Source organism: Tamandua tetradactyla, chromosome 16 (genome assembly GCF_023851605.1).
Source record: "Tamandua tetradactyla isolate mTamTet1 chromosome 16, mTamTet1.pri, whole genome shotgun sequence".
Taxonomy (NCBI): Eukaryota; Metazoa; Chordata; class Mammalia; order Pilosa; family Myrmecophagidae; genus Tamandua; species Tamandua tetradactyla.
The window spans coordinates 77,716,160-77,740,944 of record NC_135342.1 but is presented as its reverse complement, the minus strand read 5'-3'; the positions used below and the strand labels follow the sequence as shown (position 1 = coordinate 77,740,944).

The 24,785-nt window shown below is 39.6% G+C and overlaps 1 protein-coding gene and 1 long non-coding RNA gene across 7 annotated transcripts in view; one reads left to right on the top strand and one right to left on the bottom strand.

Annotated features, from left to right (window-relative positions):
* CDH13 (cadherin 13) overlaps positions 1–24,785 on the bottom strand; it is a 1,150,740-nt gene that overhangs the window by 749,843 nt on the left and 376,112 nt on the right. The window lies entirely within an intron of this gene.
* Positions 132–23,475, top strand: LOC143659837 (uncharacterized). The gene is made up of 5 exons (XR_013163784.1): positions 132–334; positions 11,812–11,884; positions 12,143–12,206; positions 20,787–20,849; positions 23,082–23,475. It is a non-coding gene; the product is annotated as an uncharacterized LOC143659837 (long non-coding RNA).

The window sequence follows — 24,785 nt, the reverse complement described above, 5'->3', positions numbered from 1 at the left end:
GCATTCTTCCAGCTGGCTTCCCACCTGCCTCCTGGGTCCTTCCACCTCTTCCTGATCAGGTACCCCTGCTCTGCCCAGTCAGGACAGGTGTTGTTACCATGGAGATGGTTACTAAGGGCATTTCTGCTAAGGCTTAAAGGGCAGGGCAACGATTCTGATCCAGTCTTGTCCATCTTTGCACCTTCCCACTTTCCTCACACCATGAACGGTTGTGAAGGGAAAATAACATCAAAGTAGTGAAAGGACAGCACTCTGCCCATGGAACTCTCAGCAAAGTTTTGTTGGATATTCTTCGAATGGACTATTTATAAAGATGACATCTTACAAGTCTAAGGTATTATTTTTCCTAAGTTAGTGAAACTGAGCTGAGAGCTTTACAGTCATGTTTGCAGTGAATCCTCACATCATCACTTTGATGTAGGTACTTTTTTAGGCTTACTGGAAACTGAGACTTGGCGAGGTCCAGTGAGTTAGCTAAGGTCACACAGCTGGTATGAGAAGGCTGTTTCCTTCTAGAAGCCACTCCTGATGGCTATGCCAGACTTCAGAAGTGGATGTTTTCTTTCCTTTTGCTATTACTTCCAGCCTCTCAATTTTGCCATACCCTTACACCTAAATATTGTATCCTTTTAATTGACTCACTTTTTAAAAGTGCATACAATTATTTGAAGATAACCTTTAATACATCTTAGATGTTTCAGGTTTATTTTTTTCTCATACATATTAAAGTAAATCTAAAATGCCAAATTAAAGCAATATGTTTTTATGTATACTAAGAACCTCACAGTTATCTGAGTTCCATCCTTGGGCAATTCTGTCCTGGGCAATTCTACACACCCCTCAGCCAAGTCTTACTCTGACTCATAATGGAGGGTAACTCTGGCAGCCAAATATCTGAATTGATATAACATATCCAACATACCTAAAGAAGCATAGCTTGATAAAGACACACCCTTAGAAAAGACACAAATCCAGATGGCTCATTTGGTAGCTACCTTGGCAATATCTAAATGAGGGCTCTGACATATATGGATAATTAATCAAAAGACATTCAATCAAATTCACCACACTCCTTTTTTTCTTTATTCTGGAGAAAACAGACTAGACTTCTCTGATATAATCTCACCTGAAATTCCATATTGAATGTTATAACTGGCACCATCAACCTTGCATTATGGTCTTATATGATCAACTTTGTTGCCATAAGTGAAATGTAAGTGATTCTCAAACTTTTAATAGAGATTGAGCCCATGCATGTTTCAGGGCACCAAGCACAAAGAACACATTAAAGATTAAATTGAATGGTTTACATTATCTTTTTAAAAAATGTTTGTTTCTATAGCGACAACCTGCTAAGCAGCCCTCCATGAATGACATCATGTGGATAACCACTCGAAAGGAAAAACTCTAATGAGTAAACTTGTGGACAAATATTCAAAACCTCACTCTGAGGAGAAATTGAAGTATTTGTATTTTTCTGAACCTACAAGTGACTTCGCTATGTAGTTCATCAGTGTGGCATTTAAAATAGCTTCCGGAAAGAAAAATATATATACATGTAATATACTGTACATGAAATTTATTGGAATCAATTGCACAACATTGAGATAATCTTTGAACACCCCAGGAGAAGAGACGGGGACATGAAAACTCCCCACCTGGGGGAAAAATGCAAATTAGACAAATGGGCACCACTCTGCGTTTCAATTATGCTTTCAGCATGTTTCCACTCAAAATGTCCCCTGGGCTTATTGCAAATGTCACAAAAAGACAAACTTTAGCTGGAAGACAAAACCACAGTTGAAATGGGAAGTTTCGCATGTGAATTAAGGGGTTTAATCTTCCTGACCTTGATTTTATGCTTTTCTATTTTTTTCTTTTGAATCTGGTTCTTAAGGATGAGAATCCCAAGGGTATATATTTCTTCCATCCACAATGCGTGAAGGAACAAATTAAGCTGTATTATGATACCAGAAAATGTGGCTGGGCTTAAATTTCTCTGCAAAATATAGAATGGATCTGCTCACAGAGACAAGTATGCATTAATGTATGGAAGATGTGCTTTTTTGAAAGCATGATTGTCAGTCTGTGATGCAAACACATACATCTTAGATGGGCATGAGTTCCTAAAGGCTATATACACAGTCATAGAGACTTGCAAATTGGTCCACCCAAAGGCTGATCGCCAGACTCTACTGATGCACTTGTGCAAGGAGGTGGGTAGATCAGTAGTCCTGTGGGATGTCAATCAGTCATCCTGGGGTCCCAGGGCTCCCACAGGCAGATAGATGCAGATTTACTTCTGCGACTCCATCACTCTCACACAGAAAAGAGTGTATCTGCTTCAGCAGTGTGCTGGTTAAACATACAAAGTTCTCATTTGCAGCATTTGCTAATTTCTGTGATGCAAAAACACCCAGATATTTTGCTATTTCAAGATTTCGAAGTGCTCTCAACTAACTGGAAAATTTCCCAAAATACTGGATAGTCTTAGGCGTACCAGAACTAGCCATTGCCAGCATATCACTGAAACTACGCATTGACCCTGGACATGAAAATGTAAATTGTTTGCTATTCCTCAGACTGGAGTGAACCAGATATCCCAGTGTCCTTGTGTAGTTAATAAAAACAGAATTCAGCTTTCCTATCAGAGCAAACGGCCTGAACATTTGGTTGATCTGCAAATTCTTCGCTGAAGCACAGAAAGCAAAGCTTCCAACAAGTGAAGTAACATCTAAGTTACCATATGGACCTCTCCCCAGGATATAGTCCATCACATGATTGCTTTTTCATATTCCTTGGTATCCACTGGCATCCAGATACCAACCTCCTTTTAGAGAACTTACATGGTTTAATTCAGACCCTCTTTGGTTCTTCCCAAATGGGAAAAAGATAAAGCATTTCCTTTGGTTTCCCTCAAAATCTTGGTTTCATAGGCATCACAGTCCATCAACCTTTCATTAAAATGGGATCAATTCCACCTACATTGGGCCAGATCTGTGGGAGATACAAGAACCTCTTCCATCCTTGCTTCATTCTATTCTCCTGATTCCTGAACGTATCAGACTGTATCCTGAGCTCCATGCTTGGCCTGGGGTCAGTGCTGATGTTCACACAGAGCTTCTGTAAGGTTCTGGGACCTTCCTAGCCAAGATTACCTAATCCAGGGGTAGATTTTGCCTCCAAAGCAATTATAGATTTCATAGGTGCAGAAAGCACATAAATCTGTCAACACCAACTCATGCGTCAATTCCAATTTTAGTAAAATAGAGTTTCAATGTTATCATGTCAGCCAAAGTTATAATGAATGATTCAGTTAAGTGATCTTCAGCTCAAACCTATTTTTGCAATGTAAACTCTTAAGGACGAAAAAAATAAAATAAAATAAAAAAATAAAAACTCTTGAGGATTTCCTCTTGGAACTAGAGCTCACATCTGCTTTCAGGGGATTTCTTGTGCTTACCATTAAAAATTGAGCTGCTACCTCTGAAATTAGTCTTTTGTCAGTCTTAAATTTCTCCCTTACTATAGATTTTTTAAAACATGACATGTTATTTTCTGATTTGTGGTGCATATTACCTTGGTCCCTGATCACAAACTGTTTGGTAAGCAGTGAGTTGGCCCCATTGCTGGGTGGAATACAGCTTGACCCTGTCACAGTGAAGAGAAATGCAGGGCAGGGTCTTTGGCACCTTGAGGGTCTCATGGCTTTGGAGACCCTGGAGAGGAATTTAGAAGCAGCTTTCCCACATGGGGCGGTGGGGAGACACTTTTTTGCCAGAAACATTCATCAATAAAGAGGACAGAAAGAAAGGACATGGAATAATAATCTGTAAACTCATAGGAGAAATGTTTCTAGTTCTTCCAGAAATAGCTGGAATGAAACCAGAAAAGGAGGTCAGTTGAACTTCTACAATTGTGTATGTAGAAGCTACAAGCTAATGCAATCCTAATATTAATGTTTGTGTGATCTAATTTTTGCCCAAATACTGGAAAAGGCTGAAGAACTTTAGGTCACTGTTTGGAAGGTCTAGTTCTTTCTTGATGAAACAGTTTGCTTGTCACTGGATACTTTGAAGGGGAACCTACATGATTGTTCACAGAAATGTTGTAGAAGAGAACTTAACATGGAATGATATCCCTTAGAATTGGGGAATTCCACTATTCTAAATCTCAACATATTCCTCCATTAATAAATTAAAAATTGCATTGTTCATTTACAACGTGCAGGACAGTAAGCGATAAGGCACAAATGCCAACATAAAGACAGACACGGTATATGATCTGCCTTAATGATGATCAGAGTCTAGGAGGTTTGGCCACCCAATAATTTGGAGGACTGCCATGTTACAGGATGGATATTTAATTTCTTTATTGTGTCACAAGTTCAAAGAAACACTAAAGGGTAGATATTACAAGGAAGCAGATCACAGTCCAATATAATAAATCATTTCTAGTGGCTACAGTTGGTCAACCAGTGAGTAGGCATCCAATTGGATTACCTGAGGGATTATAAGAGGGATTATGTACAAGTATTTCTTACTTTACTGAAGAGGTGAGTGCTCAAAAAATTGCTTAGAACACAAACATCTGTATAATTCTTCAGTATTTTGTTATAAAATTGAATGGGCTCTTTTAGACAATGTTTTGGCCTTAAGTCACAATAAAAAGATAGTTAAGTATGCAGCAGCATATAAAAAACTTTTGAAGGGAAAGGTTATATTTTTTTCAGGTAAACATGTATACTACTTGGTAAAAAAAAAAATAGAAAATATTCAATCCATGTAAATAAAGTTAAATTAGCAATAAGAGTTTAAAGATCTAATTGTAATGATGACCAACATCAATTTAATAAAACTAAGCATTGTGGATCTAAAGGTTTCTTAGCTTTGATTCAGTATCTTCTCTAGAACTTTAAGCAGCAAAATAAACTATTGTTGGGTTTTAGAGGGAATGGAGATGACTTGAGGATGAAGGTGGATAGGAGAGTCACTAAGGTTATAACCGCACATTTGGAAATGAATGAAAATGTCCAAATGAGGGGAAAAAAACCCTGCAAAGTGAAAGATCAGATGTGTTTTAATCAGACTTCTGATTTGTAAATATTGAAATAGCTGATAAAGGCCTAGAATGAATACAGAAGACAAAGTCCCTTCTCCTAAAGAGCTTATAACCTATGATCTGAATCAGTACTCAGTGAAAAATGACCTATAAATGTTCAAATGGAAGAGGAAGGCAGGTTCTGGGAGAGGAGGCACTAACCACCAAACTTTTAGCAAGGTATCAGGAATATAACAGATATTCAACAAATGATAGCTATTCCCTCCAATCCTCATAATATGGTATTACAATCATTTTACAGAAGGGGAAATGTGGCTTTGGAAGGCTGAGTTGCTCGTGGTGTATGATGAACCCAAAGTCACTGCACTCCAGAGGCTAGGCTTTACATTGCATCACTATGCGTCTTTCAATAAGTACAACCGAAGAATCTTCCAAGAATTAATGAGTGAAAAAGAGGAGTACTTTTCATAGAAAATTTAACAAAACAATCTTTGCTGGATTAATTTCTCCATCTACTTGATCCATAATAGTGGAAAAAGTGGCTGGGTATCAAAATTTGTAAAACATCAAACTTTGGTTTATGAAGTACCTGAAAATGCTGACAAGGCATTATTCATAATAGCTGAGCTAATGTAAATGAGTATGGCATCAAAGCTAACAGGGTGTTCATTCAGTGCACATGCATTGGGAATTACCTGTATCATTTCCCTAGTTCTTCTCATCATCATTCTACATAACCACAATGGTGCTGGTTTTTCATGATTGATGTCTATCTTCTATTACAGTTGTATTTATGGAGACTTTTCTATATGTCACACGGAAGAATAAGCATTTGATACACAGCAATAGTATTTATTTTAATTCTTTTAACAGTCTTGAGGTAATGCTCTACAGAGGAAGAAACTAAGGCTCAGAGAGATTAAGAAGTAGTCTTAAAGTCATACATCACTTTTTACATCTATTGTGGAATTCTGTCCCACGTCCTGTTGGAAAAGGCAGGAGGCGGGGTCTTCAAGGCTGGAGGAATCCAAAGTAAATATCAGAAGCTATTCTACAACCTAAGAGCACGTGGCTTATCAGGGATATAAGCAGGCTGTGTCCAGCACCGAAACAAATGTCAAAGATGGATGTGAGTGGAATCTTGGAGAAAGTATTTCAAGGGGCAAACCGAAAGAGTAGAAGCCAGAAGACCTTTTGGGTCAAAGCTTACGGAACACTTAAGCTCTGAAGAGGAATAAGGAACACGTATGGATATAAGATCTTTTTGCAGTCCTACAATACCTTAAAAGTAGTTAAGAGCTTTTACCAGTATGGCTTCTTGTAAAGGCTGGAAGAGAAAAATACATGTAGAATTTTCTATCATTGATATACCTATAATGTTTATTAACGTAAGATCTGGGCTTACTGCAAACCACATTCTGCTATTCTACTACTAAGCCATCACAGGCCCCTAAGTTATAGCAAACAAAACATCAAGGGGACCAGTTATGGCATACAGTGGCCATAACCACATCTACGCCCACAACCATGCTTCCCAAGGGCCTGGCACAGTGCATAAAAGTCTTTGGATGCCATAGCCATGACACACTCAAACAAGACAAAGCCATCGTCAAGGTGTACAGGGAGCCCTGGAGATGAGCGAGCCAGGCATGTTGCAGCACAAGCTGCTGGACCCTGTTGTGCTTCTGGACAAAGAGCAGTTTGCCAGCATGGACAGTCACCTGAGTGTGAAAGATTGTCGTGTGGCCCAGATTCATACAATCTGTCAGTCCACCTGAAAATCCTGGTGTCTATTACCAGACATACATGGATCTTCCAAGAAGGAGATCAAAGATATACTCATCTAGTGTGGTCAAACCTTATGGGTAGGTGATCCCTGTTGCTGAGAATCCATGAACTGCAGAGGCCCTGGTGCTCAGAAATCCTACTGATAAACCTGCCACAGGGAGCAGGTCCCACCTTTATAATAAACAAGGGTTGTGGGAATTTGAAGGCTTAAAAAACAAAATAGGGTGGACCACGGTGGCTCAGCAGACAGAGTTCTCATCTGCCATGCCAGAGACCCAGGTTTGATTCTCAGTGCCTGCCCATGCAAACAAAACAAAACAAACATCATCAGGAATGACACACACACACAAAAACCTAAAAAACAGCATGGAAGTCTGAGCCATGGCCTTTAGAATATCAAGTTTGTTTTTTTATAAATGTCACAGATGATCCACAGGCCACACATGGGAGAGTCTCTTCTGCATTAAGAAAAAATCCTGAAGCCTTTGAACACCACCTCTTCAATCCTTGTGGATACCTAGACTATTTCCATGCAAAGAATGTGGATTCCAGCTGAGGGTCTAGAAATATTTCCAGAAGATAGAGTAGTGTTTGGGGGCTCAAGTACATTGTCTGAGGCAACAACAGATATCCTCGATAAAGCGTATGAACAGGGAATTGACAAGGTTGGCAGCTTGACTATAATCAGCACAGATGCCTATCAAACTGTCATAGAACTGCAGAAAGTCACCTGGAGAATATTCTCCTGACCCGCCCTTTGGTACCCTGGGAGCTCCTTGACAACAAGGGCCTTTTACAACTTCATATCCATCTCTCTGATTATGCTCAGCCATAGAAAGCACACATTTTCAACAATCAAAAAATATCAATGGGCTCTTTTTGGTTGTTGCTAATTGATTCATTCACCTCCTCCCTAATTGCAGTGGGTGTGATGCTCACCAGCTGTGATTACAAATTGGTTCTGTCTAGTTGACAAGACCTTATCACAAAATTAAAATACAATGATCTGGCTTACAATACATAAAACACAATTAATTTCTGCATGCATATAGGGGCTTTCTGATGTAAGCAAGAAAGTGATCAAGACTATGGGTCATGTCTGTTCATCCTCAAATTGCCAAGAAATTTTTACTGCATCTCTTATGCCATATGGCATTGTCTCTAACTCCAGCCTCCCGGGAATGGAAGAGAATGCCTGCCAAGAGCGATTCTCTTGCTAAAGGTATTCCATTTTCCAGTGATTTCTTCACTTGACAACAATAGCCATCCCTCATTTCCTTAGGAAGTAAAAGACAATGCAACTAAAGGCTTTGTGATGCTGTCTACCCTATGTGAATTATTATGGGGAGCACAAGGGCCAAATTCAAATCACAGTTTTCCATCAAAAGTGGCAACTTTTGCAATTGAATGTTACTATGATTATTGAAGTCTCCACGTGTCTGGAAATGCTCTTTTTGCACATTCCCATGGCATGTCTAAGGTTTCTGAGGTTACTGCTTGTGCTTTTACATTATATATATATATAACTAAAGCATATGGTCCCTCACAACTGTGATATTTACAATAATGAATCACAGATGTTTAAATGGATGTAATCTGAAAACACTTAAATGCTAAAATGCTGGAATCTTATTGCAAATATTGAGAAGTGAAGACCTTTGAATTATGTTGATTTTAAAATACTTTCCACATTTTAGGAAGATATCAGGCAGAAAGGAATGCCTTTTGAATTTCCTTTATAGAAATATAGTGTTAAAAGTTACAAAGGAACTTCAAAGGATATAGAACTGCTTATTTTATTGCTAACCGAATTGCAACTTCTTCTAGAATTAAGGGTGAAATAACACAGTGGATAACCTTTCACTGTGTACTTTTCCTTTAACCCATAGTTCACTAGTGTGACAAGCAAAATGCTCCTTTTACCATCCCATCTATCCCTCACTGTCCTTATTAACCAAACAATTTAAAGTGTATTTAACTCACAAATTTTATATACACATATTGTTCAGCAAATGGTCTTGTTCTTAATATCTATTCAAACCTTCTTTGACATCAGTTCATATAGATCTACTTTACTATTTTCCAAGGTTGTGTGATACTTTTAGTATAGATGTGCTATTGTTAAATTATCCCCTCTTGCTGGACCCTTAGCTTTGTCTTGTTTCATTATTACTACTAACGTAGTAGTAAATACTTTTATATTTGCTTTTTTGGGTATAGGTGCAAGTATTTTTCTACAGTTAAGATCGATCCTGGAAAGTGAGGATTCAAATGAAATGTCCATTTAAAAGTGAAGTAGACACTTTAAAAATAGATACTTTTAAAACCAGAAAGGTTTTACAGATTTGCACTCTCATTCAAAGCAGATTAGAGTCCTCTTTCCTTACATTCTTTCTAATAATTGATAATACAATGGTTATGTGCTTTTGTCCAATTGAAAAGATGTTAAGTGTTAATGTGCAGATTTTCCATGCATCTTTAAGGCATTTTCTCATATTACAGGCCATTTCTATTTCCTTTTCTGCAAATTGCCTAGTCTATAAGAGCACTCAGGAATTCAAATTGTCATTGCTTGTTCTCTTACTTTCCTCCTTCTAGATGAGGAGACTACTGCAGAAAAGAACTGTGTCTTGTTCCCCATTCTGTCACCTACATTTAATGGAGAGCCAGTTATACATGCTTTGTTAAATGAATGCACACACACATGGATGAGGCTGCCATTTCTTTCTGTTTCCATACAGATGCTTACTAGAGTCCCACTTTGAAAGAGGAGCTCAGTTAACCCCTCCTTCCCTGGGCCCTTCTTCCTTCCTGTCCTTTGTACATTGTATGCCACTCCTACTAGAATAAAAGCTCCAGGCAGGAAGGGACTGGGTCTGTCGAATGCTCTCATGTCTCTGTTGCTTGGTGCTCGGTAAATGTTGTAGAAATGAACAAGTCTTTGTTTTACAACCTGTCTGACTGAGTCTATGCCAGATTCCATGCTGGTACCCAGTATGAGGGTGTGGACTGCTTTTCTTGACTCTCTTTTGACTTCTCTATTCATCTTCAGTTCTGATGGACAAGCTGGGGTGGGGGTTGGGGGCGCTGGGTAGGATTTCCTTGGGGCTTTCATTGCAATGCTTAATATCATCTTTGGAGATCAGGAAGGGGTGGTAGAGAACTTGTGAAAGGGAAATGCTATTATGACACTGGTAAAATACTCTATTGCCATATTACTGCTCTATTCAGTTATTTATGGAAATTGAGTAGGGAAAGCCTCTGTGAACTCATACCGACTGGCATAAAGGTCTAAAACCATCTAAGAAAAATAAAAAGCTTGTAGATCAGCTTCTGACTTGTTTCATTGGAACAAACTCATTTGTTGATGTATTGTCTGAGACCACTCCTGGGTTACAGCAACAAAATGGAGTAGTTGCAACAGAGATTATCTGGCCTGTGAAGCCTAAAATATTTACTATCTTCCTCCTGGCAGAAAAAAATTCATAACCACTGCTCTAGGCCATGGCTATACTTTTGCACATTTTGCAAGAGATTTACTTCATGCCACCTGTATGCTTAAGTAAATAAATGTACCACAATGCATTTCTCACTCTTGGCGTCAGGACAAGCCATAAGACATTCAGCAAAGCAGAGAAAATCATTCAGAGATACTTACCTAAGTATTATTTCAATGCTTGCATTTCCCTTTAATTTTCTAAAATCCTATCTACTGGGAGATGTTTTCTTTTCAAAACAGAATCTCAAGATATTTAACTTTTGAAATATGTTTCTTAAATCTATTGTCTGCAGTCATTAAATACACAGACAAGCACTCATAGAAAAAAATGAACATACCCCAAACAAACAGAAGGGAATTGTGCACATTAGTATTTTTTGCCTCTTTAAAGCAATAATTCAATTTAGAAACAAGCAATTAGCCAGGAACCATGCTTTTGATCAAGTTCACACAAAAAAATCTGTTTTCAAGGTCTGTTTCCCATATTTAAAGTGGTCTGTCATCCTTTAATATGATTTGTCATTACTTCTTGTTTATTTGAAGGGAGTCTGTCAGTATTATCCCCCAAATGACTAATATGTCTGATTTTCTCCATCTCTAAATGAAACCATTTGAACATTTAGCTCCCTGGAAAATTAAATGAAACTTATTCAGTTGAAAGGTGATAGGAAAATAGTGATTTTTTTCTCTAAGCCTCAGTTCATTAGCAAGAAGCAAATACCGTTCCTCTGATTAAAGGGGCAAAAACCCACTCAAACCCCAAAAATCCTCAAATTCTTTTAACATCTCCTCAAAATTCGATGCTATATTGGAGCACTGAAAAAGAATGGCCAAGGCTTAAAAATCCAATGAACTCAGAAAAAATACTTCATTTAAGCCATAGCACATAATTTCCTCTGCAATTTTACAAACTCCCATGGGTGGCTTTCCTGGGATCTTATTGAATTCCTTTTCAGCTTGGGTATCCAGATGTGAATTCTTCCTTATGCATTCAAATGGTCCTGAAGGACAAGGACCCAGTTCTGGGTAGGGGTGGGGACTAAAACAAAAGCTGAACTCGACAAGAGCAGGTCGAAAGGGAAGGGAGCATGAGATGGAGTCACTCACATAGTCTGTCATTAATAGCGACTTTGATAATGTTAACAACAGCTGTAACGAATAAAATAGTTGCTATGCTCAACCAAACCTCCTAGAAGGAAGGTGAATTTAGCAAAGGGCAAACCTCCTTGTTCTGCTGAGCTGCTTTTTGGGTTTGGGTGGTGAAATACAGAGGTTGCTGAAGAGCTGAAAAATGAAAGATTAATTGGAAGTAGAGGGGGAATTCAGGCAAGAAGCAGTGAGGGGGCAGAATTGGGAGGGGAGAAGAGAGCTAGAGAGATCCTGGAAGACTACGCATGTCTCTCCAAACCTTTCGTGAAACCAACTTTGCTCACAAGTTTTCTGTGTGTGTGGTTTTTGTGCAGCCTGGTGTCTTACGGTATGGATGTCCCAGGTGAGAAAGAGCTGGCCTTGGAGGTGCAGGACCCAGGGACCAAGGTGGGTCATGAGGGCTTAAGCCCCAGCCATCAGCAGAAATTATGGGGAGGACTCTGGATTTTCACAATTTGTGGTGACGGGGCTCCACCCTCCAGGGACCACGAGTGGGTCTCATGAACATCTGGTATATATTTAATACTTACTAAGCTTTGTCCATTGAGCCAGGCAGTGTGCTAAGTGTTCACATGCATTATCTCAACACCCCACCAATTTTGCACAGCTGTGATAGAATCCTAATCTTATTTTCATATTTTATAGATTTAAAAACTGAGTCTGAAGAGAAATTGTGTGGCAGGTGTAAAGGAATCTGGCTTCCAAACAGGTCTGTCTGACTTCAAAGCTCACAGTTCTAACCCTTGTTTACTGTCTCTCATACACTCAGCAAACTACCAAGGACTTTGTTAGATTGCATTTGCATATACAGAAGAAATCTCTATCCCTGTCCTTAAAAGTATTGCATGTAGTCGGGGAGTCAGCCGTTTAAAATCAGGTGACAATGTCATGTGACAGGAAATGCAGTAGAAACGTGAACTGAGTTCACTGGGGAGAGAAAAGACAAGGTCTCAGTTTCAACCTGAGCCATGGGTAGGGGGCTTCACAGAAGAAATGGCATTTGAGCTTTGCCTTAAGGAAGCTCGTTTTCCAAACCTGAGTACAAGTGTACTCCACCGACGGTGATTGCCTGACATTAAAAATATACTGCTATATTTCACCATAGAATGTTTCTAATTTCAGTTCACAAACCATGACTAATATCTTTTCCTTAAGAAAAAAAAGTGCATCTCATATATGTATAGGCTAATATTTCCCTGGGACTTTGGGTACCTGTGTGACACCTAAGACCTAGAGTAGGAGTTCTGTAGGTCTGAAGTTAGCATTGCCACATACAACAACTGTTAAAGAAATTGAAAAGGAGATTAGGCTTCAATTAGAGATAAAAATGAAGCCCACTGGGTTGGGACACAGGGGTAAGGTAGGTGTACACTTATGATAGAACTTTACCCACCCAATGAGACCAAAGGATGAGAGGTTTATTTTGTCTAAAAGCTAAATTTCCTGTAGTATATAATCTAACTCAACCTGTCTGGATAGGTCATTTAAACAACCCAAACACATGGAGCCCAGAATGGGGATGAGGGCTTGTAATTCTGTATAGCTTAATGTAAGGCCCGGATACATCCCAGAGTATGCCGAGCAGATAATTTAGAAGTATTTTGAGAAGGGAGAAAAAATTTGGAACTATTAAGCTTTACCACCGGGGGAACCCCTGATACTGTCTCAAACATTAGGGGCTCTCAAGGCAATATACCAAGCCCTTGATCTTGAGGCTTGCTCTTGTGAAGCTTATTTATGTGGTGGAGAAGCTAAGCCTACCTATGGTTATGCCAAAGAGTTACTTCCAGAGGACCTCTGTTGTTGCTCAGATGTGCCCCTCTCTAAGCCCAACTCTGCAAGTGACATTATTGCCCTCCCCTCTAGGTGAGACAGGACACCCAGGGGTGTGAGTCTCCCTGGCAACGTAGGAGATGATCCAGGAATGAGCCTGGCTCTGTGACCATCTGATTGGCAATGCCTGCCTGGTCAAATAGAGGCAAAGAATTGTAACTATATCAGGGGCTGAGAGAGTTTAAATAGAGTTGCGAGGCTGTTCTGGAAGCTACTCTTAAGCAAGCTTCAGGTAGATATTGCTATTTACCATGGCTTGGCAAACCCAAACCAAAATCATTCCTTCCAAACCGAAAGAACACCTGGGGCTCTACTGAGGTGTTTGGGGTTCTACAAAATTCCCATGTACTATGATTACTTTCCAGAAACCTACAACCTCCAGATGAGCTCCTAGGCCAAATAAGTCCTGAAACCCAGAGGGGCCAGCCTCTCCAGAAAATCAACTAGTTCCACCCCCCTCTCCTATATTATCAATGGCCCATTTCAACATGAAAAAATTAGAATGGGCATAGCGTAAATACCCCTAAAGACTGGGAGAAAGATCAAAGAAGAAGTAAGGGTTATAACAGAGAAGATAGGATCTAACAAATGAGCCTAACTGCTGAATCATTATATCGACTCTTTTTTTGATCTCCAGTGTCCTAGAGCAGCTAGAAGGAAAAACTTAAAATTGTGGAATTGTAACCCATACCAAAATCTGAAATATTTTCATAACAAACTTGTTACAATGTGCTTTGAAATTTATTGCTTTTTATATGTATGTTATATTTCACAATAAAAAAATCATCATTGTGAAATGTAAAGATACAGAATAGTTGAAAGTAAGATTGGAAGTAGAAACTTAGATATATGCATAGAAAATTTGAAAGGGAATAAGATATATCTGACAAATTCTAATAAAAACAAAGTCTGTAGCTGTATAACATCAGAAAAAAATGTAGATTCTAAAACTAAAAGTGCAATATTATCAGGGTTAAGAGGATCACATCATTGTGATAAATTGGTTCAATTAATCAGGATGATATATTCTTGTATGTCTACTAAAATGACCGCAAAATATGTCAAAACTTATATAACTAAATTGGCAGATGTATTGAAATAACAAAATACAGACTATTTGAAAAATCTTAAAAAAAAAAAAAAATCACCTCTTTCAATTCATTAGGGGTCTGAAAACCTACCTCTAGAGACTCTGTCAGTCCCATGGGTAGCCGATGCATTTCCAAGGTGATGTCCTAGAAAATATTCTGCACAACTGCAAGGCACAAACCAAACTCCAAAGTGGAAAGGAGAAATTTGAGAGGAAGTGAAGCACATGTGCAGAGGAGGGGGTACAGGAGTGCTCCTTTGGGTTAAGTGCTCAAGTGGGGAGAATAATTTAGGAGATGTGAAAAGAAAAGTAGTATCTCATGGTTTACTGAATTCAAACAGGCAACAAAACCCAAAAACCCTAAATTTCCATTTCTGAGAGTTAGTTACCTGTCTCTGTAGTTCTGAAGTCTTCTCTTACAGTTAATGCAGGTGAAGGGGATTTTACTGATAACTGAAAACAGCATTTACCCTCCCTGATCTTCAATTTGCTCACTGCAAAATAATGGTGTTTTCACAGTGTGGCGAGCCAGACCAGTGGTATCAGTGTCACTTAGCAGCTTGTTAGAAATGCAGATTCCCGGGCCTCATCCATGACCTACTGAATCAGAAGCTCTGAGGCAGAGTCTGGAAATCAGTTTTAACACATCTTCAGGGCATTTTGCTTCACCCTCAAATGTGACAATCGCCAACCCAGATAACCTCCCAGATGCCTTTACAGCTACTTGACACAATGATGCAACTACACATGCGCTCTCTGATATTAAACATACACTATTTTATGCTAAATAAACAAAAAGAATATGTATAAAATGTGCAGAGAGAATTATCAGCTTTGCAGCCAGAGTGATTCTGGGTTCAGACGTGAATAGTACCTCTTCCCCACTAGGTGAGATTGGGCGTGGAATCTCTAACCTTCAATTTCCTGATCTGCAAAATGGGAAAAATAATGCATATCACCTATAATTGACAGAAAATGCAGGTGAGAATATAAAGCATCTCTTACATAAAACAATGCCCAGAATAGTAGCATGTGTAATTTTATTGAAATAATGGACTCTACCAGAGTTATTTCACTATCTTTCCCTTTGAATAAACATCACATTCGAGGCAAATAGAAAATAGCTCTTAATTAACCACTCTTATGGAGAGGCTGTTTTTCTGCAATGCCTTCTTCAGAGGGAGATACCTGTTCCAGAAGGATGCAATATAATGGATACTGTAAAAAGGGACCGCTTAAGTGTTGTTCAACACTTACTTTATCCTCTTAAATGACATAGACACAGGATACAAATCTATCGAATTAGAAGGAAGCAGGGAGGGAGAGAGAAGGCCTCACCCTGACCCAGGCGTGAGTTACTCCAATAGCCTTCTCCCTGGTCTCCTAGTTTCTCCCTCCATCCACGCTTGACTCCAGGGCTCTCAACACAGCAGAGAGAGGTCTCCATATAGCCTCGTGGTCATGCTACCCCTATACTCCAATCTGCCTCTCTCTCGGAGACAGTCAAGTTCTTACTTAATCTTCAACCCTCCCTACAACCTAGTCTGCTTGCTCTCACTGTCACTCAGTCCCTCCAGCCCCACTGGCTTCTACTTCTTTCTCAACCCCCCACAATGCTTCTTTGCCTCACGACCTTTGCATTTGCTATGCCTTCTGCATGCATTGTTCTTTCCCCACATATCCAAGGCTCGTTCCCCCATTTCTTTGCTTCCTTTAGGCAACTACTCAAGTGTCCCCTTTGTGATGTGACTTTCAGTGGCCCTCCCATCTAACACGTCAACACACCCTACCTGATGTTTCTTTGCTGTTTTTCTCCATGGCATTTCCTATTATTGGACACACAATACACCTTAGCTATTTATATATTTACTTAAATGTTTATATCATTTAAGCAGTTATTTTTATCATGTCCTTTCTGCCCTTTTTTTGCTAAAATATAAGCTCTGGCTATCCCCTAACTCTGGAAAAGTGCCTGGCACTTTGTAGCCCTGGATAAGCAGTAAGCCAATGAATGAATGGATTCATTCCTTTCATTTTCATCTATTTAGTTACCTATCATGACCCATCAATCAATCAATGATAAATAAAAATAGCTAACAAAGTAGGGAGGGAGGGCCATTTTGAAAAAAGGACAAATCCAATGAGACCTCGTGTTGTTGTTTAGCTTATATGAATATGGGAAAGAAAGGAAGCAAAAAGTTGAGTGCACAATAATTTGGAGGCATTTTCCTCACAAGGAACTTTCTATCCCTTAGGGGAAGTTTCTCATTGACTCGATGTTCAATGTGAGGGCTCTGGAATCAGCTAGAACTCAGACCTAATTTTGGACAAAACCTGATAAGCTGTGTAACCTCGGAAAAGCTAATCAACATTTTTAACCCTACCTCTGTGAAATGGGTTTCACACTGATACACATAATTCACAGAGTCATAACGAAGATGGAGCTTTTGTTCACAGACTGCTGGTCATGGCCCCCATGAAGGTTGGCAACTCTGCCATCGCCATTATTGATGGTTAAGTCACTCACGTCTTCATGTTCTGGAGAAAATGGAACAGCCACATAATTTTGCTGGCAAATCAGATCATGTATATTTGAGTGAATTTTAGGAACGGGAGTTATTCTTGAGCTCACCCAAACATCATTTTGGGAAGAAACCAGTTTCTGCAAACATAATCACTACCATTTTGAAAGGAGCCAAATTTTTTAAGCATCAGTAATGCCTCCCTACTCCCCTCAAACTCTGTTGGAGTTTTAGCTCACTTATTTGTTACTATCTTATTGAGACATGATCAGAGGCAACAATGTTCACAAAAGTGAATTTCCCTCTTTTGGATGTGCTGCCAATGGAGACAGAGTAAGTCCCCCCGCAGAGAATAGTGTTATTAGTAAAACTGTACCAAGTATTTATGTGTTTGGCTACCCTTCCCCAGCATGCTGTGTCTTCTTCAAGCTTAGCCTTTGATTTGCCCCACAAAGGCAGGCTTTGGCAATTTTTACAAAGCAACTGCCTGGGGGAAAGTAAGTTGTGTCAGTCAGAATCATTCATGAGACGTGTCTGAATTCTGGTTTTCATATGCACCTGGGAGGTGGCATCTCAGATCAATTTTGTTTCTCTCCGTATTAACGAAAGGTTATATTATCACTTGGGTCTAAAAACATACACCTAATGTTGCAATAAATTCTTTCATGATAGTTATGGTGCTGGAGTCATTTTGAAATTTTATTTTTGTATTAAAGATGTAATTGAGACTTGAAAGCTCAGCCCACTGAGCTTTCAGTTCATGGAAATTGCCACAACGTTTCAAACTAAGGGACATGTGAGTTTAGTATTATGCATCTAAAATACAAGCCATCTTAAGCTGCTGACCTCAAGGATATTAAGTGCAATGGTGACCATGGACTGAACACGTTTTAGAAGAATTTTCAATTATACTGACAATTGCAAATCAAGGATAATGTCTCAACAAGTACAAATAAACAAAAACCAAACAAACCCAATGCAACACCAAGGAAATTCTGAATAATACAACAGAGAGCATATTTTAAACTAAATCTTGCAATATCTACTATTCATTTTTAACTACTGTCAATGAGGACAACTGACAATCTTATATAATTTTGGTCAGGTTCTTAAATGCCCTGTGAGGATTATCTAAAAGGACTGACTCCACCATAAAATTTTTAAAAGACACAGATAAAAATCAAACAAAGAAAGCAAGACAAGCTGACAAAAGCCTAGCCCCCTGTCTGATAGGGGAACTGATGATGGGGCTACTGGAGAGAAGCTACAGGCATGAGCCGTGATGAGAATTCCACATCATCACCTGAAATGAACTACACTGTAGGACCAGCTCCTGTTTATCTGGGAGGTTCAGAAGGCCAGCCTGCCATTCATTTGAGACTCACCTCTGCCTTTCATAACTGGAAAACATGGTTAAATACCCCACCTGGAAAAGTGGATATCTGAGGGCCTGAGGCTGTTCCTGGGTATGGCAAGAGACCAATCCAAGGGACACTGTGGGGCTCCTCCCTAGGAATCCCTTTGCTGGCTGCTAAGCCATCTGGGTACTTTATGTCTGGGTGCTACCAAAGTTATGGAAGGGGAAAGGGAAATGAATGAAGAGGGAGAAAGGGTGAGGAGGGATGGAGCCTAAGGTTCATGGATTCTGGCCTTTGAAAGAGATATTCTCTCTTCTTGTAACCTAATTTTAAGCAGAGTCAACAAAATGTTCATTCAAAATCTAGCAGGGAAGAGTAGAGTCACAGGCTACAGCACTGGCAGAAATGGCACCTTCTCTTTAGTAATAGAATCTCCCCTCCCACCACTGGTTATTGTCTGGTAATAGGGCGACTTGGCTAGAACTTATTCTTCCCAGCCTCGTTACACCAAGATGTGGTCAGGTGACACAGCTCTCTGGTCAACATGGAATGAAGGGAAGTGAGAGGCAAAACTCCTAGTCAATGTCTTTCACAAGGAAAAATGCCGCCCTTCCTCTTCCTCTTTGCCCTTTTCCTGAAGACTGACTACGGTATGGGATAAGGGGAAGAGGACAGCACCCAAGAGGATGGCAGAAAAGGACTGGAAAATTATCAGTCCCATGCTACTGGGGACACAAAGTTTTGTGACTTCCTGATGACACCATGAGAGATGGCAATATAGAGCCCTTGGCCTTCTCCTAACCTGGGTTCCTGAATGACCTTGTGGAGTAGAGCCATCTACCTGACCTAGACTGTTTGGGAAGGAAAATGTTCTATTCTGCTTTTAACCCTCTGATTTTGGAATCTTTACAGTAATTAGCTCACACCCTAATTAATTTGGAAGCTTAGTTCTAACCTAGCATGGTGTGCTATTTATTTGGTTCTTCCAAACACACAATCTACTGAGCCTACCAAGCCTTTGGAAGCTTCCCCTGTCCCTCTGTTTCTCCTTTCCTATCTGTATCCCTGCCATCTCCAAGAGTGGCCTTGAAGGAGCACCAGTACTCACTGGGTCATAAATGGGATCTGGTTGACTTGGGACAAGATACAGCTAGAATCAGTACTCTATAGTCACATTCATTAACCTGCGAACTTTACTGCACTAAATCTGGATTTCCTTCTTTTTTACTGAGATTACTCTTTCAAAGAGCTTTTATTGAGTGTTTACTATAGCCCTATTCATTCCTCGGTCTTGTTTCTCTTACCCCTTCCTTTATTAATATGATAAAGAAGCACAGTATTTATGTGAAGCAAATCCACTCAAAATATCCCCCAATATATACCAAGAGGGAATACAAAAGAAGTAGCAGAGAAGCATCATAAATTATGTTCCTGTTTATTCAGAAGTATTTAGGAGATGGAGTAACTAATTAAGCACTATTCACAGATTTCCAACAACTTCCATCAAGCATTCAGAGGCTCCTTTGAATGGAGTACTTGGAGGTGCTTGAGGAGAAAGCATCTCTGTGCACTAATTCTTTGTTTGAGCAGTAGGTGTAGCTCAGTAATGGATGCCCCATGGGACTGTCCCTTTTGTCTTCCTGCAATATCCCAGGACATTACACACAAAAGTCAATGGAAACCACTCAAGTCTAGGCCATTTGCATTTGGACGATATTTGCTTACATAATAAATAAGGCCCCTGCTCTGTCCCTTTTCCATATTCAGTGGCTGCAGTGGTGACAATGTATGACCATCCCAATTTTACATGTATTTATTCTCCCTACGCAGTATTTGTCATTTTGTCCCTATTTATGAATCTGGCTTTTTAAGATATCAAATTTAAAGTCATTTAAAAAGATAAATTATCAGTCCAACGCTATCTGGGGTCACAAAGCCACATTCAGAAGACACCTTGAGAGATGGGAATCTGCAGCCCTTGACCTTTTCCAAGGCAATAGCCTCTCTTGCCTCCCAAGGGCAATTCTCAGCTCAACATACATTAGCAGTGGCCTTGGAGGCCCAGTAGGCTTATCCAGAACATCATCTGGGACTAAACACTTACAGCCAAATTTCAAATGAGATACATACTTATGTAAGACATCCTACTATCAGGAAAAGGGCATTTTGAGTTTGGAATCAAATGTGGATTCTTATTCCAGAGTCACCATATAGGAACTGAGTGATCTTGAGCAGAGTTATCTGTATTTTAGTCTATAAAGTAGGAATAATTACACCTAACTCTCTAGGCTATTGTAGGGATGTCATGAAATAATAGTGTAGATGCTCAATAAAGCTGCTGCATAAATGGATAAAACACATTTAAAAGCTTTATAGGGTCTGTTCCTCCTCCCCCCTCCCCTTGCTTTCATATTGTTCCTGTAAGATACCAGGCTCACTCCAGCCTCAGGGCCTTTGCACCTTATTTCCCTCTGCTTTTCTTCCAGGTTCACAGGATATCTTCCCCCTACTCCTTCAGATCTCTGTTCAAATACCCCCTTCTCATTAAGGTAGGTCTTGCCTATTAACCACTCAGTTTAAAATTGAAGCCTCCGCAATCCCTTTGGATTCTAGTATTTACTAGAATTTACTAGAAAATTCTAGTATTTACTAGAATATACTCAGAAGAACTGAAAGCAGGGACTTGATAGATATTTGCACACTGATGCTTATGGTGGTGTTATTCTTGATGCCCAATAGATGGAGGTAGCTGAAGGGTACATTGACTGAGAAGCAGGAGAGAGAACTGTGGTTATACATATGATGGAATATTGTGGGGCTATAGAAAGGAAACAAAGTCATGAAGCATATACCTTGAGGACATTATATTGAGCAAAATAAAACTAGAAACAAAATACTTATAAGAAAATCAGGGCCTAGACTGTAAGCTCTTACAGCAGTTACATTTATTCCTGAGCTTCGAGTCTTATTTCTAAATTCTGAGATGCTGTACTCTATGTGTACAACCTGGTATTTCCCTGGAACTTTGGGTACCTGTGTGATACCCAAGACTCCAAGTTAGGGTTCAACAGCTCTGAAAGCCAGCATTACTCCATACAGCGACTGTTAAAGAACACTAGACTTCAATTAGAGATAAGAAAAAAACTGATCTGGTTGGGACAAAGGTAAATCAGAATATAGGGTAAAGGATGATATTGTCTGTATTTTAAAACTCTACCTACTATACATGACTGAAGGGAGAGATGTTTATTTGCCTGAAACTTTAATTTTCTGTAGCATATAATCTAACATAATATGTTTGTTCTGTTAATTTAAACAAATTGCTCAGCCCAGAATTGGGAATGTGTCTTGCAATTCTGTATAGCTTAACATAACACCCTGATACATTTTAGAGTATGTTGGGTAGATGACTAAAAAGTATTGCTTGGCAAAGTCCCTTGAGGGACAGGAGAAAAAATATGGAACTATTAACCTCCCCTCCCCGCCCTGGGAAATTCCTGGTACTCTCTCAAACATTAGGGACTCCCAAGTTAAAAGATCAAGCTGTTGATCTTGAGGCTTGCTCTTATGAAACTTATTTCTGTAATGGGGAAGCTAAGCCTACCTATACTTAATGCCTATGGGTCACTTCCAGAGAATGTGATTTTTTGCTCAGATGTGGCCTCTTTCTCTCTAAGCCCAACTCTGCAAGTAAACTCATTACCCTCCCCCAACGTGGACTATGACTTCCAGGGGTGTAAGTCTCCCTGGTAACGTGGTACATGACTCACAAAGATGAGCCTAGGCCTGGCATCGTGGGATCAACAATGCTCTCCTGACCAAAATGGGGAAAGGAAGTATAACAAATAAGGTATTAGTGGCTAAAAGAGTTCACATAGAGTCCAGAGGCTTCTCTGGAGGTTGCTCTTATGTAAGCTTCAGCCAGGTATGGTACATTTTCATGGCATGCCAAGCTCCAACCAATAGTTTTCCTGAAAATCCTAAAGAGTACCCAGGGCTCTGTCTGAGACACTATAAAAGTTTCACTCACTAAGTTTATTTTTCAGAAACTTAAATCTTCCAGATTGTTCTTATGCCAAATAAGCCCTGAAACCCAGAGGTACAGGTGTGCAAAAATATCAACTAGCTGTATTCCTCTTCCCAATAATGTCAACCATCCCTTTTCAACATGAAGAAGTTAAAACGGTCATTCCCCAAATACCCTTGAAGATTGGGAGAAGAATCAAATGAGAGGGAGAAGTTGTAATGAGAGGAAATATTTTAGCAAATTATTGTGACTACTGAATGACCGTATTGATATTTCCTGTTAGTCTCTAGTACATTAGAACACCTAGAAGGAAATATCTGACATTATGGAACTGTGACCCATATCATACTTTGGAATTTGCTCTATAACTACTTGTTAAACTATATTTTGAAATTGATCACTTTTCTGTTTTATTTCACAATAAAAAGTGTTTGAAAACATTGAAGGATACTTCTTATTGGATTTAGGGCACAGCCAGGTACTCCAGGATGATCTCATCCCAAGATCCTTGACTTAATTACACTTGCAAAGGCCCTTTGTACAAATAAGTCATATTCACACAATTGTTTTTTGAGGCCACCATCCAACATATCACATCTACTGCTGTATCTTCGGTACCTACTAGAGAATAGCATGTCAAAGGGCTCAGTGCATATTTTTTGAATAAATGAATAAAAGTCAAACATAACTGTCCCTAGAATGTGGTTGGAACCTTAAAATGAGTTCACTTTTCTTCTTCTCTTTTCTTTCATAGGATCTGTCTGAAATGTACAGCTCTCCTGAGAGGAATTTAGTGAGATTATAAAACCAGCCTGTCCTGCCCACTTAGAAAGCCGTTCCATGACCAGCCCAGTCAAAAGCGATCTCTCTCACTGTGGCCTGAAGATTCATTGCAACTGGATGGAATTCATTTGCCACACATGAAGCATTCCTCCCGCCAACCTCCACTGGTCAGATCCAATCATCTGCAGGCGTAAAGGAGAACACACAACCCCTTTTGACAGTGGAAGCAAAATAGGAGATTCATTTCTAGGAGCAGCACATTCATTAACAAGGCTGCCAGATAATTCCTCAGAACCTTTCCGATTTGCATAAATACCACCCAGTCAATTTCTATTTTGCTTAAATTAAAATGAAAGTGGCAGCTCGCTGGCCACAGTCTGGCGGTTCCACATTCTTGCAGGCATTGGCTGTTTTAGCACTGGACCACTGGAGCAGAAAGAGATGAAAAAGTATCCGTTCTCTGCATTGTTCACTATCTGCTTGGACATGCAGACAAACCCTCACTTGCACGGATGATGAACTCAATGAAATGGGTTAGAGGAATTCAAAGCAGTGCAAGGTTACTTGCACTAAATGATGTAACTGGAGATCTATAAATACATTTGTTCTCAATTGCAAGGATGATCAAAGAGTGGAATGCAAAAATGGGGGACCCAAACACAAATTGCTTCCCACTCAGTGCAAGTTTCTATGCTAAGTGGTCTACACTGTACTGAGTTTTAGAAATGATTAAAAAACCATCTTTTCCCTCAAGTGACTTACAGTTTATTCAGAGGATCATGACAAAGTTCTTACAAAACCAGATTAAAAGTAGAAAGAGCAGTACAAATTCACAAGGAAGTTCTTCGGGTTTTAAAGTAAAGAGGTGATACATCTGTTCGGAAGTAAAATTGATTGAGGCTTAGAAAGGGAAGCTAGAAGTGCAAAGCGCAGAGGAAACTGAGAAAATAAATGAGCAAAGGATTAGTAAGACATACCTCAGATCATTTTTTTGCCCTTAAAGTAAAACAGTAGGGACTGAAGTTCTTTAGGGAAAGTTCATGGGCACAGGGGTGATTACACGAGCAGACGAAATGATGGCTGACATTCCCCTGGGTACTTACATATGGCAGTGTGCTTTATGCAGCCTGCTTTATGCAGACCAGCATTTCTCAACCACCACATTATTGATATTTGAACCTGGATAATTCTCTGGGGTGGGGGCTTCCCTGTGCATTGTAGAGGGGCTAGCAGCATCCCTGGCCTCAATCCAGTAGATACCAGGAGCACCTTCAAGTTGTGACAACCCAAAATATCTCCAGACATTGCCAAATGTCCCCGGAGAGGGTGGGAGCAGTCATTGCTGACTGAGACCTTGTCTCCTGTTCCATTACATATACTCTGTGATGCTTCTTCCCTAAAACTCCAGGAGCAGCACTCAGCTCATTTCATTAATAAGGAAAGAGACGCGTGTAAAAGTTAAAATATGTGCTGGAGGCTGAACTGCTGGGAAGGGATCCTTGCCCTTTAGGATATATGTTTCAGGGATTTTTTTCAATATGCCATTTGCTTTCATACTTGATTATAGATTTTTTTTTTTTTTTACTGCACAGAAGAATTAAAATTTTATGTAGTCAACATATCAATTTTTAGTCTATAGTTTTGACTTTTGGTAACATGCTTAAAGTCTGCCTAA